This window comes from Procambarus clarkii, chromosome 39 (assembly GCF_040958095.1).
Source record: "Procambarus clarkii isolate CNS0578487 chromosome 39, FALCON_Pclarkii_2.0, whole genome shotgun sequence".
Lineage (NCBI taxonomy): Eukaryota > Metazoa > Arthropoda > Malacostraca > Decapoda > Cambaridae > Procambarus > Procambarus clarkii.
Window position 1 is genome coordinate 20,779,109 of NC_091188.1, and position 13,773 is coordinate 20,792,881.

Sequence of the window (13,773 nt, forward strand, 5' to 3'; positions counted from 1 at the left end):
TAAACTGCATTTGCCAATCGTTTGACCATTTCAAAACCCTATCTAGATCAACTTGAAGTGATAGTGAGTCCTCCTCCGAATTAATTTCCCTACCGATTTTCGTATCATCGGCAAATTTGCAAATGTTGCTACTCAAACCTGAATCAAAATCATTTATATATATTATAAACAACAGAGGTCCCAGGACAGAGCCCTGAGGTACTCCACTAACAACATTATCCCACTCTGACTTAACCACATTTATACTAACTCTCTGTTTCCTTTGGAATAGCCATGCCCTAATCCAAGTTAATATAGCACCCCTAATACCATGAGCTTCCATTTTTTTAATTAGTCTTTCATGTGGCACTGTATCAAAAGCTTTGCTAAAGTCAAGGTACACAACATCACAATTCTTACCACTATCAACTGCCTCAACTATGCTGGAATAAAAGATAGCAAATTTGTTAAACATGAACGGCCATTTGTAAAACCATGTTGCGACTCATTTATTAATTTATGTTTTTCAAGATGGAGACGAATTGTATTTGCAATTATTGATTCAAGTAACTTTCCCACAATAGACGTTAGGCTAATTGGCCGATAGTTTGACGCAAGTGATCTATCTTCTTTCTTAAAAATTGGTACCACATTAGCTACCTTCCATGACTCTGGCACTCTGCCTGACTCTATTGATTTATTAAATATGGTAGACAGTGGCTCGGAAAGCTCCTCTTTGCATTCTTTAAGCACCCTGGCAAACACTTCATCCGGCCCTGGGGATTTGTTTGGTTTTAGTTTTTCTAATTGTTTAATTACATCCTCCCTGGTAACTGCTAAACTAGTCAACCTGTCCTCATCCCCACCCACATAGACTTGTTCGGCTGAAGGCATATTGTTAAGTTCTTCTTTAGTAAATACAGATATAAAATATTTGTTAAAAATACTACTCATCTCCTTGTCATTATCCTTTATTTGACCTGTCTCAGATTTTAATGGACCTATCCTTTCCCTAGTCTTAGTTCGATATAACTGAAAAAACCCTTTAGGATTTGACTTTGCTTGCTCTGCTATGCGAACTTCATAGTTTCTTTTTGCTTTCCTAATCTCTTTTTTAACATTTCTAACCAGTTGTATGAATTCCTGTTCTAACCTGACTTCCCCATTCTTAATCCTTTTGTACCAAGCTCTCTTTTTACCTATAAGGTTCTTTAAATTATTTGTTATCCACTTTGGGTCATTAGTATTTGACCTATTCAATTTGTATGGTATACTACGTTCCTGTGCTTTGTTTAGAATATTCTTAAATAAGTTATATATTAAATCCACATCGAAATCCCCATTTACGTCACCTATCGCTGGGTTCATGTCTCGCTCTAAGACCGCCCCACACCCCATACCCAAGAGTTTCCAATCTATTTGACCCAAAAAATTTCTTAGGCTATTAAAATCAGCTTTTCGAAAATCTGGCACTTTAACAGAATTTTCTCCTACAGGTCTATTCCATTCTATGCTAAATCTGATTACTTTGTGATCACTGTTCCCTAGCTCACTCCCTATTTCAATGTCATTAATTTGTGTTTCCTTGTTAGTTAACACTAAATCTAAAATATTATTTTCCCGTGTTGGTTCCTTAATGTGTTGCGTAAGAAAGCAATCGTCAATTAATTCTAGAAAATCTTCTGCTTCACTATTCCCTGTTTTGTTCACCCAGTTTATTCCACTAAAATTAAAGTCATCCATGACATAAATACTGTTAGATCTAGATGCTCTAGATATTTCATTCCATACATGCTTTGCTTCCATTCTGTCTAAATTTGGTGGCCTATATATAACTCCTATTATAATATTATTTGTTTTTTCGTTTAATGCTATCCAAATAGTTTCTGTGTGTGGCTCAGTTTTGATTCCCTCTTTGAGACTACATTTCAAATTGTCCCTAACATATATGGCTACTCCCCCTCCTCGTCTAATATATCTATCTGTGTGAAATAGTTTAAATCCATTTATCTGATATTCAGCTAATAGTTCTCTATTTTCTACGTTCATCCACGTTTCGGTAAGTGCAATAATATCTATTTTTTTCTGTGCAGACAAGAGCATTTAATTAATTAATTTTATTTCTTAGACTTCTACTGTTAGTGTAATATATCCTAAGTGAATTGTTATTTTGATGCCCTTTTCTTTCCCTGGTCATTTTGCCAATTCTTTTCTCCCACGAACACATACTTTTATTACCTCCTTCCTCCAAATCAATTCCCATACCACTATCTACTAACAGTTTAAACCCAAACAAACACCTCTAACCACTGGTTCCAACGAGTTCGCAACAGCAACAACCCCAGCCCTCGATAGAAGCACCCCATCACGAGCATACATTTCATTTCTTCCATAGAAGCGTTCCCAGTTATCTATGAAAGATATTGCATTTGATTTGCAATATCTTTCCAGCCGGTAATTGACACCAAGTGCCCTCGACATCCATTCATTTCCCACTCCCTTTCTTGGAAGAATGCCACATATGATCGGGATTCCTCCCTTGCTCCTAACTAATTCAATGGCTGTCCTAAATCTCTGTATTAGTTCCTCACTCCTAACTCGCCCAACATCATTACCCCCTGCACTAATACAAATAATGGGTTTGTTCCCATTTCCCTTCATAATATCATTCATGTTTTCAACAATATCACCAATTCCAGCTCCCGGATAGCAAACCCTTAATCTGTTCCCCCTATCTCTGGCACAAAACGTTCTGTCTAAATACCTCATCTGGGAATCTCCCACAACCAAAATTCGCTTCGGTACCGCCCTAACTTTCTGAGCACCCTGAGGGGCCTGTGCTCCGCCGTTCCTCGCTGATTTCCTCGCTGCAGGCGCACTACAGCACTCGTCCTCCAACACGGCAAATGAATTTGCCGTCATTAGGGCGTCTGTAGGCGGCCTTGTCAAGGTCTTCTTTAGACCCCTGTCTTTCACTACTCTCCACGATGAGGTCTCGTCAACACTGGTCTCCTCCTTCGTTTCCTCTCGAAGTCTCAGCCGTCGTACCTCCTCCTGCAGGGAATCCATCTCTGCTCTCAGAGCTCTAACCTAACTCACCAAATCATTAACTAATCCTTCCATTATTGCAATAATAATGTTACTCCAGAGCTCCAGCTAACACAACCTCTCACTGTGACAGCACCTGACTGATGTTGTGTACCTTGACTTTAGCAAAGCTTTTGATACAGTGCCACATGAAAAACTGATTAAAAAAATAGAGGCTCATGGTATTCGGGGTGCTATATTAAGTTGGATTAGGACATAGCTATTCCAAAGGAAACAGATGATAATGTTGTTAGTGGAGTACCTCAGGGCTCTGTCCTGAGACCTCTGTTGTTTATAATATATATAAATGATTTAGATTCAGGTTTGAGTAGTAACATCTGCAAATTTGCAGATGATACAAAAATCGGTAGGGAAATTAACACGGAAGAAGACTCACTGTCACTTCAAGTTGATCTAAATAGGGTTTTGAAATGGTCAAAAGACTGGCAGATGCTGGTAATGTAAAGTTCTGAGGCTAGGTAATGATGATAGAGTTACAAGATACGAGCTAGATGGTGTTGAGATTACGAAGTCGGATTGCAAAAGGGATCTGGGAGTTATAATTAGTAAGAATTTAAAACAAAAGGATCAATGCATGAATGTTCGTAACAAGGCAAATAGGACACTGGGATTTATTAATCGAAGCATTAGTAACAAGACACCGTGTGTGGTTCTTAAGCTATATCTTGCTTTGGTTAGGCCCCATTTAGATTATGCAGTTCAGTTTTGGTGGCTGTACTATAGAATGGATATAAATTCACTTGAACGAGTCCAGTGTAGGATGACCAAGTTAATTCCCCGAATTAGAAATCTTTCATATGAAGAAAGATTAACAAAGGTTAAATTGCATTCCCTAGAAAGGCGAAGAGTTAGGGGTGACATGATAGAGGTTTACAAGTGGATGAATGGACACAACAAAGGGGATATTATAGGGTATTAAAAGTATCAACACAAGACAGAACACGAAAAATGGGTATAAATGATAAATTTAGATTTAGGAATGACTTGGGTAAATACTGGTTCGGTAACAGGGTTGTTGATTTGTGGAACCAATTACCGCGTAACGTGGTGGAGATGGGGTCCCTCGATTGTTTCAAGCGTGCGTTGGACATGTATATGAGTGGGATTGGGTGGTTATACATAGAAGCTGCCTCGTATGGGCCAATAGGCCTTCTGAAGTTACCTTTATTCTTATGTTCTTATGTTCTTATGATGGCACAGTGCTGGATGATGGCACAGTGGTGCATGATGGCACGGTGCTGGATGATGGCACAGTGCAGCATGATTGCCCAGTGCTGTATGATGGCACAATGCTGGTTAATGAAACAGTGCTGCATGATTTAAGAGTGCTGGATGATGACACAGTGCTGAATGATTTCAGAGTGCTGGATAATTTCAATGTGCTCTATGATGGCACAGTGCTGGATGATGACACAGTGCTGCATGATGGCACAGTGCTGGATGATGACACAGTGCTGCATGATGGCACAGTACTGTATGATGACAGAGGGCTGCATGATGGCACAGTTCTGGATGATGGCACAGTGCTGGATGATGGCTCTGTGCTGGATGATTTAATGTGCTGGATGGTGGCACAGTGCTGGATGATGGCACAGTGCTGGATGATGGTACAGTGCTGCATGATTTCAGAGTGCTGAATGATTTCAAAGTGCTCTATGTTGGCACAGTGCTGGATGATGGCATAGTGTTGGATGATTGAACTGTGCTGGATGATGGCACTGTGCTGGATGATCGCACAGTGCTGGATGATGGCACTGTGCTGGATGATGGCACAGTGCTGCATAACGGCACAGTGCTGCATGATGGCACAGTGCTGAAAGATGACACAGTGCTGCATGATGGCACAGTGCTGAATGATGGCATAGTGTTGGATGATTGCACAGTGCTGGATGATTGCACTGTGCTGGATGATGGCACAGTGCTGCATGATGGAACAGTGCTAGAAGATGGCACAGTCCTGCATGACGGCACAGTGCTGGAAGATGGAACAGTGCCGGAAGATGGCACAGTGCCGGAAGATGGCACAGTGCTAGAAGATGGCACAGTGCTGGATGATGGCACAGTGCTGGAAGATGGCACAGTGCTGGATGATGGCACAGTGCTGGAAGATGGCACAGTGCTGGAAGATGGCACAGTGCTGGATGATGGCACAGTGCTGCATGATCGCACAGTGCTGCATGATCGCACAGTGCTGCATGATCGCACAGTGCTGCATGATCGCACAGTACTGGATAATCGCACAGTGCTGGATGATTGCACAGTGCTGGATGATGGCACAGTGCTGGATGATTGCACAGTGCTGGATGATCGCACAGTGCTGGATGATGGCACAGTGCTGGATGATTGCACAGTGCTGGATGATGGCACAGTGCTGCATGATCGCACAGTGCTGCATGATCGCACAGTGCTGCATGATCGCACAGTGCTGCATGATCGCACAGTGCTGGATGATTGCACAGTGCTGGATGATGGCACAGTGCTGGATGATTGCACAGTGCTGGATGATGGCACAGTGCTGCATGATCGCACAGTGCTGCATGATCGCACAGTGCTGGATGATTGCACAGTGCTGGATGATGGCACAGTGCTGCATGATTGCACAGTGCTGGATGATGGCACAGTGCTGGAAGATGGAACAGTGCTGCATGATTGCACAGTGCTACATGATGGCACAGTGCTGCAAGATTGCACAGTTCCGCATGATAGGACAGTGCTGGATGATGGCAAAGTGCTGGAAGATGGCACAGTGCTGCATAATTGCACAGTGCTGCATAATTGCACAGTGCTGGAAGATGGCATAGTATTGGATGATGGCACAGTGCTGCATAATTGCACAGTGCTGGAAGATGGCATAGTACTGGATGATGGCACAGTGCTGGAAGATGGCACAGTGCTGGATGATGGCACAGTGCTGGAAGATGACACAGTGCTGCATGATGACACAGTGCTGGAAGATGACACAGTACTGGATGAAGGCACAGTGCTGGAAGATGGCACAGTCGGTCGGGGAGCCTTTCGGCCGAGTGGACAGCACGCTGGACTTGTGATCCTGTGGTCCTTGCTTCGATCCTAGGCGCCGGCGAGAAACAATGGGCAGAGTTTCTTTCACCCTATGCTCCTGTTACCTAGCAGTAAAATAGGTACCTGGGTGTTAGTCAGCTGTCACGGGCTGCTTCCTGGGGGGTGGAGGCCTGGTCGAGGACCGGGCCGCGTAGACGCTAAAAAGCCCCGAAATCATCTCAAGATAACCTCAAGATGGCACAGTGCTGCATGATGGCACAGTGCTGGAAGATGGCAAAGTGCTGGAATATGGCACAGTGCTGGATGATGGCACAATGATGGCAAAGTGCTGGAAGATGGCACAGTGCTGGATGATGGCACAGTGCTGGAAGATTGCACAGATGGCACAGTTAGCAATTTTAGCAAATTGCTAAAAACAAATTAACAACAGCCTCTACTGCACATCCAGATCCTGATGTCAAATTACCTCAGATCAATATACCCACATTCTCTGGTAACGAGAATGAGAGTTGGGATGATTTCTGGAGTAAATTCGTGGATGCAGTAGACTCTAAAACTAACATCCCTACAACAACCAAGTTCACTTATTTGCAAGGCTTGTTACGAAATGAAGCCTTGAAGGTAATCTCCAACATAACACTGACCAGTGATGGTTACGACCTAGCTGTTCAATTGCTTAAGAGCAACTACGATAACAAGGAAAGGACTATTACTATCTTAGTCCAAAAATTGCTGGATTTACCATCTGCTAATAATTCTACAGATTCTCTCCAAACCTTCAGACTAGTTTTTACTCAAGGCCTTAAGCCTTAAAGTCCAAATTCAGACTGCTGAATTGATGACAAATGTAGTTGTAAGGCGTAAATTACCAAGAGAAACTTTAGATAAATTGTGTACTATGTACAATAAAACTTCTCTGACCATGAATGAAATTACAGAAGGTTTACATACCCTAGTCTAAAGACAAAGAGCCAACCAAGATGGGGAGAGTGTTTCAAACTTCTCTACTAACTCCCATCCTAAACCCCAACATACTGCAACTACTGTAGTAAAACCAGATTTCAATAAATCATCTCCGAAATGGAAATCTGGAAATGTAGGTATATACACAGTGAACCCTATAAACCCTGTAGTGAGCCCCACTCCTATGACTTCTCCTACAGTGAAAAAGTGTTTGTTCTGCAATAATGAACATCTTACTTATAATTGTAGTACTTATCCAGACCATAACACCCGAATTCATCGTTTGCAAGAATTACACAGATGCACAAGGTGCACGGGTCCTCATGACCCCAATAGCTGTACTGTCTCCTTAAGTATGTGCAACAAGTGCCACAAGGGTAGACACCATTACTCCTTGTGTGGTAGTGATCAATCAAGATCAACCAATCCTCATAAGAAAATTACAAAATTTACTTCTGTCCAGTATTGCAAGGTGCATCAAGGCATAAGTGTACTTGCAACAGAGTCGAGTAACACAACTACGATACCAACAGCTCAACTAAAATTAATTACCATAGGATCTAGAATTTCCACTCGTGGTCTCTTTGACCAATGTTAGCAGAAAACCTTTATTTCTCAACAGCTAGTTGATCACTTGAAACTGAAGCCTATTGCTCGAGTGAATTTGAATATCTCTGGATTCCTAACCAATAGTGGACCTCGTGACTACCAGGTTGTTAAAATCTTGGTACGTTTAGGAGGCTGCACCAGCCCAATTCAAGCCATAGTCGTTGACAAGATCCCCTCAGATTTACATGTTACAGGTCTTGTTCAAACAGTCAAATTTCTTAAACGCAGCGGTATTAGGCTAGCGGATCATAAAATAAACACAGACTGTCTTAACGATATAGGTATTCTTATTGGAGCTGACTTTTATTATAGATTTATTACTGGATGCACCAGGCAACGAGGTGTAAACTTGTTACTGTCAACTGGGGGTAAACTACTCACAGGACCGGTGTTGATCCAACAACATTCTAAATATACTAGTAATCGACCAACTAATTCAATAGTGGCGTGACTAGGCCTAGAGCAGTCACCACTACATGACAGAGACGAGACTGAGGATGATGAGTCCAATCCCCCTGTTCACAAATTATGGGTTTTGGACACCTTAGGCATAGTCCCTGATCAACCCAGTCCAGATGACACATGGACGTATCAACAATATCTTAATACTGTGATTTTCCAAGATAACCAATATTGGGTGAGACTCCCGTGGAAGCTGAACCACCCCCAGCTTCCAGTAAATTATTTCATGGCCTCAACCCAATTAAATTCTCAATTAGCTAGGCTACGGAAGCAACCAGATAAATTGCAACTGTATCATGCTTTAATACAGCAACAACTTGCTAACAAATTTATAGAATTTGTTGAAGAAGACAACCATAAGACAGGCCATTATTTGCCACATCATGCTGTCCTGAAAGTTTCAGTTACAACTCCAATCAGGATTGTATTTAATTGTAGTGCCAAATTAAAGGCAGACAGCGTGTCACTAAATGATTGTCTACAAACTGGACCTAGCCTAACCCAAAGACTGCAAGATGTCTTATTACGATTTCGCTCTGGTGTTTTCACCTATACGGCCGACATTAGTAAAGCCTTTTTAAAAGTAGGCTTACAAAAGACGGATCGTGATTTTACTAAATTTCTCTGGGTGAAAGATCCGCAGGATCCAAATAGCAAAATCATTACTTATAGATTTGCCTCAGTACTGTTCGAAGCGACATCTTCACCATTCTTACTCCAGGCTACTCTGGATACACATCTTAAGAAGTCTAATAGCCCCTACAAGACTGAGATTAGCAACAATTTATACGTTGACAATTTTCCAGGAACCACTAATGATGAGAATAAACTAGTGGAAATCTACCATGAGGCTAATCATGAACTGTTGGGAGCTAACATGCCCCTACAGTCGTGGGCCTCCAATAATAAACAACTCAACCAAATAATCGAGGAAGAATTCCCTGATTATAAGGTACCTCACAAATTGAAAGTCTTAGGTATGGAGTGGAATACTTCCACACACGAATTGCATATCAAATCGATGGATTTCAATCATTCACCTCTAATCATGAGAAAACTACTCTCCAATGTCAGCAAGCCATTTGACCCTTTAGGCCTACTCAGTTCTATTTTAATTAAGGATAAACTCCTTATGCAGGAGTGCTGGCAAAGGAATTTGAGGTGGGATGAAACATTGTCGGAGGATCTCCAAGAAAAATTGCAGCAGTTGATTCGTGATTACAACAAACTTAGTATTATACAGTTTCCCCGAAATACCTTAGGACTAAATTTACCCACAAATTTACATGTATTCTGCGATGCTTCAGGCAAAGCGTATGGCTCAGTAGCCTATCTAGTTAATACTCAACAATCATTTTTGCTTACATCTAAGGCAAGGGTAGCCCCGATTAAAAGGTCACTACCCCAAATGGAATTAACTGCCTTATTAGTAGGTGTAAGACTGGCTCATTGCCTGATCAAATCCCTCAGTAATGTTCACCTTGGTGAAATAGTAGTGTGTCAGACAATGAGGCAGTATTGCAGTGGGTAAAAAACGACAACAAAACTCCCTATGTCAGCAATAGAGTAAGGGAAATTCGAGAACTGTCTGCTGGTTATAAATTAAGACATATCCCAACCAAGGACAATCCAGCTGACTATTTATCCAGAGGTCTGACTTTAAAGCAATTAGTTAAAACCGAGATGTGGTTTAATGGACCCCAATGGCTAGTTAGTGGTCAGTGGCCCCAACAGAAGCCGCAAGTCATTGTGACCAATATCACTACCCCTATTGTGGATCCAGAACTCCCCTCGAATTTTAGCTATCAATCCTCATCGTTACTCCAATTTAAGTAAATTACTAAGAGTTACAGAAATGGTATTTGATTTCATCAACAAGATGGGGATCAAGTATTGATTTCTTAGTTCCATCAAATATTGGGTCAAACAAGCTCAACAAGAGACTTATGGGAAGGAATATGAACATCTCCCAGAAAGGTTGAGTAAGTCTCTGGGTATCTGGCTTGACTCAGACAACTATAACATCTTGAGATGCGGCGGACGTCTACTTCACGCAGAAATAAATTTAGATACGAAGAATCCTATACTTCTTCCACGTCACCACATCATTACTAAACTCATAGTTCTACATTACCATGAGCATAATACATTGCATGGTGGAGTATTAGATACTCTTACTGAAATCAGACAACGTTTTTGGCTTTCCCAAGGTCGCAAAACTGTCAAATCTTTAATCAAGTCTTGGGTAATCTGCAAGAGATATGATGCTCGAGTGTGTCCTTATCCAGGTCCACCGCCCCCTACCTAAGGAGCGAGTCGTCCACCTTCGTCCCTTTGAAACCACAGGTGTCGACTATACAGGAGCACTAATTTTAACAGGCACACCGGATAAGATTCCAGTGAAAGCCTACACTTGCCTTTTCACGTGTGCTACCGCACGCGGAGTGCATTTGGAAGTCACTTCTGACATGAGTGCAGAAGCCTTTCCTCCGTTTTATGAGCTGTGGAAAAGAAGTTCCTGTAAAATAGTCTAATAGGGGGTATAGGTGTTGTGTTGGTTGTCTCTTCAGAGGTTGCATGGCGTTTCACTTTCCTTCTTATGATGTCTTCGACGAAACCATTGGAGAAGCCATTGTTGACTAGGACCTGCCTTACCCTACAGAGTTCTTCGTCGACTTGCTTCCATTCTGAGCTGTGGCTGAGAGCACGGTCGACATATGCGTTAACAACACTCCTCTTGTACCTATCTGGGCAGTCGCTACAACCAACACAACACCTATACCCCCTATTAGACTATTTTACAGGAACTTCTTTTCCACAGCTCATAAAACGGAGGAAAGGGTCCTGAAAGATATTGTTAATAGAAACGTTATCCCTACAGACAAAAATCAGAGGATACAACTGACGATTTACTATAAAACCAGAAAAACGGCCAGCCTACTCATGAGAAACTCTCCAGACACAAAACAGAACGCTTTAAAAGAGACCAACGTCGTCTATGCATTCAAATGCCCTCTTGGGGACTGTAAGCTCCAAAAAAAAACAGTATATAGGCAAGACAACAACATCTCTTTCTAGGCATTTAACGATGCATAAGCAATAGGGCTCCATTAAGGAACATATAATCTCTTCCCACAACCAAACCATCGCCAGAGAAATCCTAGTAAACAACACAGAAATCATCGATAGATACAGCGATAGCAGGCGGCTTGACGTTTGCGAGGCACTACATATCAAGAAGTCAACACCAGCAATCAACAGCCAATTAATGCACAACTATATTCTACCCACCTCAAGACTCCGCTCCAATATAGAAGCATCAAGAAATATGGACCAATAGGCTTTCTACAATCACTTCTATTCAATACCCATTGTTTCGTGTTCTGTCTTGTGTTGATGAAATTAATACCTTATTAAATATCACCTCACCCCATCCACCTCACTCAAATGTAGATATAAACAAATCGGAGATGTGTAAGTTCTATTCAGTTGTGTATGTTTAAACTAAAGTTTTTGAAAATGTAATAAGTTTTACGAAACGCGCTCAAGTGTCGCGTCAGACTAGAAATAAAAATGAATTTTGGAGAATTGATTTTTGAATTACCACAAACAGTGAAAAGAAATGTACGAAAGATTGAGAAAATTCGTGTTAGAATTATTAATCTTACTTTTTCGGTCATATTTAATAATATATATATATATATTGTGACGATAATCTCCTTCAAGAGATTGAGCCTGCTCTTCCCTCCACAATTACGTCGACACAACTATATAAAACTACTATGGAAGAAATGTCCAACAACGACAACAACATCTCCAAGGTTTGCCAGAGCGCAAAACGTATGCAGCCAGGAACACCTGCTCAGACTCAAACCGCCAAACTACCCGTCTTGCTGCCGGCTCCTCTGATTGGTCGCCGGTCAGGCTGCAACTGCACTCCACCCCCCCATACTACTTGATGTCTGGGGCCGCCACGACCTCAGTCCTCAGAATATTCCGTGCTTTCTCACAGTTAACACTTCTCCCTGCTAGACGTAAGCTTTGGCGTACGTGTACTGAGAGAGGTGATAGCTTAAAGCCAATATTCCAGCACCTCCCATTTTTTGTATATTGCACTTCTTGTTATTTTGCTCACTTGTCTTAACGTAACTTTTCATTGTGTCATTTAATTATTCTTATTATTTTGATTGATTGATTCTATTATACGAATTTGTTTGACCATTTTATTCATGTTTTATTTCTTTAACGTAATTAAAATTTCATTGTTAAAATTTACTTGTGTTTTGTGTGTCTTCTCCTTACCTTACCACAGACGAAGTTCCAGATTTTCTATTTTTTTTTAATACTATGTGACGAGGCCATACCCCTAGCTTTGAACAGCCGAACACCAACGCGTTACCGTCACATATTATATGGGGGCCTGTCCTAGGAGCTTCACTCAGGTACTGGTGCCAAGTGGTAATTTATGGTAAGCGTATTTAACTTTGTTAACGTAGCTTTACTATTTTTTATATTCAATTTCATTTTTTATAAGGTGCGGTGTATTGTGCATTACGAGAGTAACATATGGTGAAGGTGAGACAACTTTGGATTACGTGGTGACTGTAGGCCGCAGTCATACTCTTAATTGGTCATCTCTCCCTCCGTGTTATTACTCGTGTTTACCATCTTTGTCCCTTGGATATTTCTCATTTTTGACAGATCATCATATTGGTACCCTGGTACTGTGGTCTGCCCCGGGTCAAGAGTACCCAATCTTCTGCAATCTGACTGTAGGAGGACAAAGAGGGCCATAGTTCCTCTAGCTCGAACTTTAGTTGCTGAATTGGGACCTCAGCAGCAGTTCTCGTCACCAGTTGACACCTCGCACCCCTACACGTCAGTCAGAGATGATACATACAACGGTAGGGAATTAGCTTACTTTTTCAGAGCACAAAAGTTTGCTAATTCTGTAAGTATCATATTAAATTCAGTAGGAAAAACTTGCTTTATGTCCTATAGAGACTCGGCAAGGTATGCCTACATCCTTGGACTACCAATTTTACTTTTGAGGCAATTTACTGTTTCATTTGTTTTCGAAACTCTGTTTCATTTGTTAGTAGGATTTTCTTGCCCTTATCCTCTTACATGAGTACCGGGTACAAGATTTCCTGCGCCCTTGATTTAATTTAATCATTTAACATCTTTTACTTAACTTTAATTGTTAAAGATCTCACAGGATAGGTACCAGTTGCCACGTTGTCCTGTTTCTGACATTCACTATTGAATATTCGTGTACCTTTATTTGCTAATTTCACCATGTTTCGTCTCCAAGCTTTCCGTGCAAATCCAGCAGGTGAAATAGGGACTTTAAGTCGTGCCAAGAAGACTGAATTACAAACTCTTGCACATGAGTATCAACTAGAAGTTCCCTACCAAGCCAACAAAAATGACCTACACAACCTGTTGCTGGATTACTATTTAGAGCAAGGTAAGATAGACTCTGAAACTCATGAAACTTACTATATTGCAGATAAAACTGACTTGGCAACGATGAAACTTAAACTAGAGCTGGCCAAGATTGAACGTGAGCAGCAAAGAGAAGCAGCTGCCATACGAAGGGAAGAACAAGAACGAGAAATCACCCTCAGA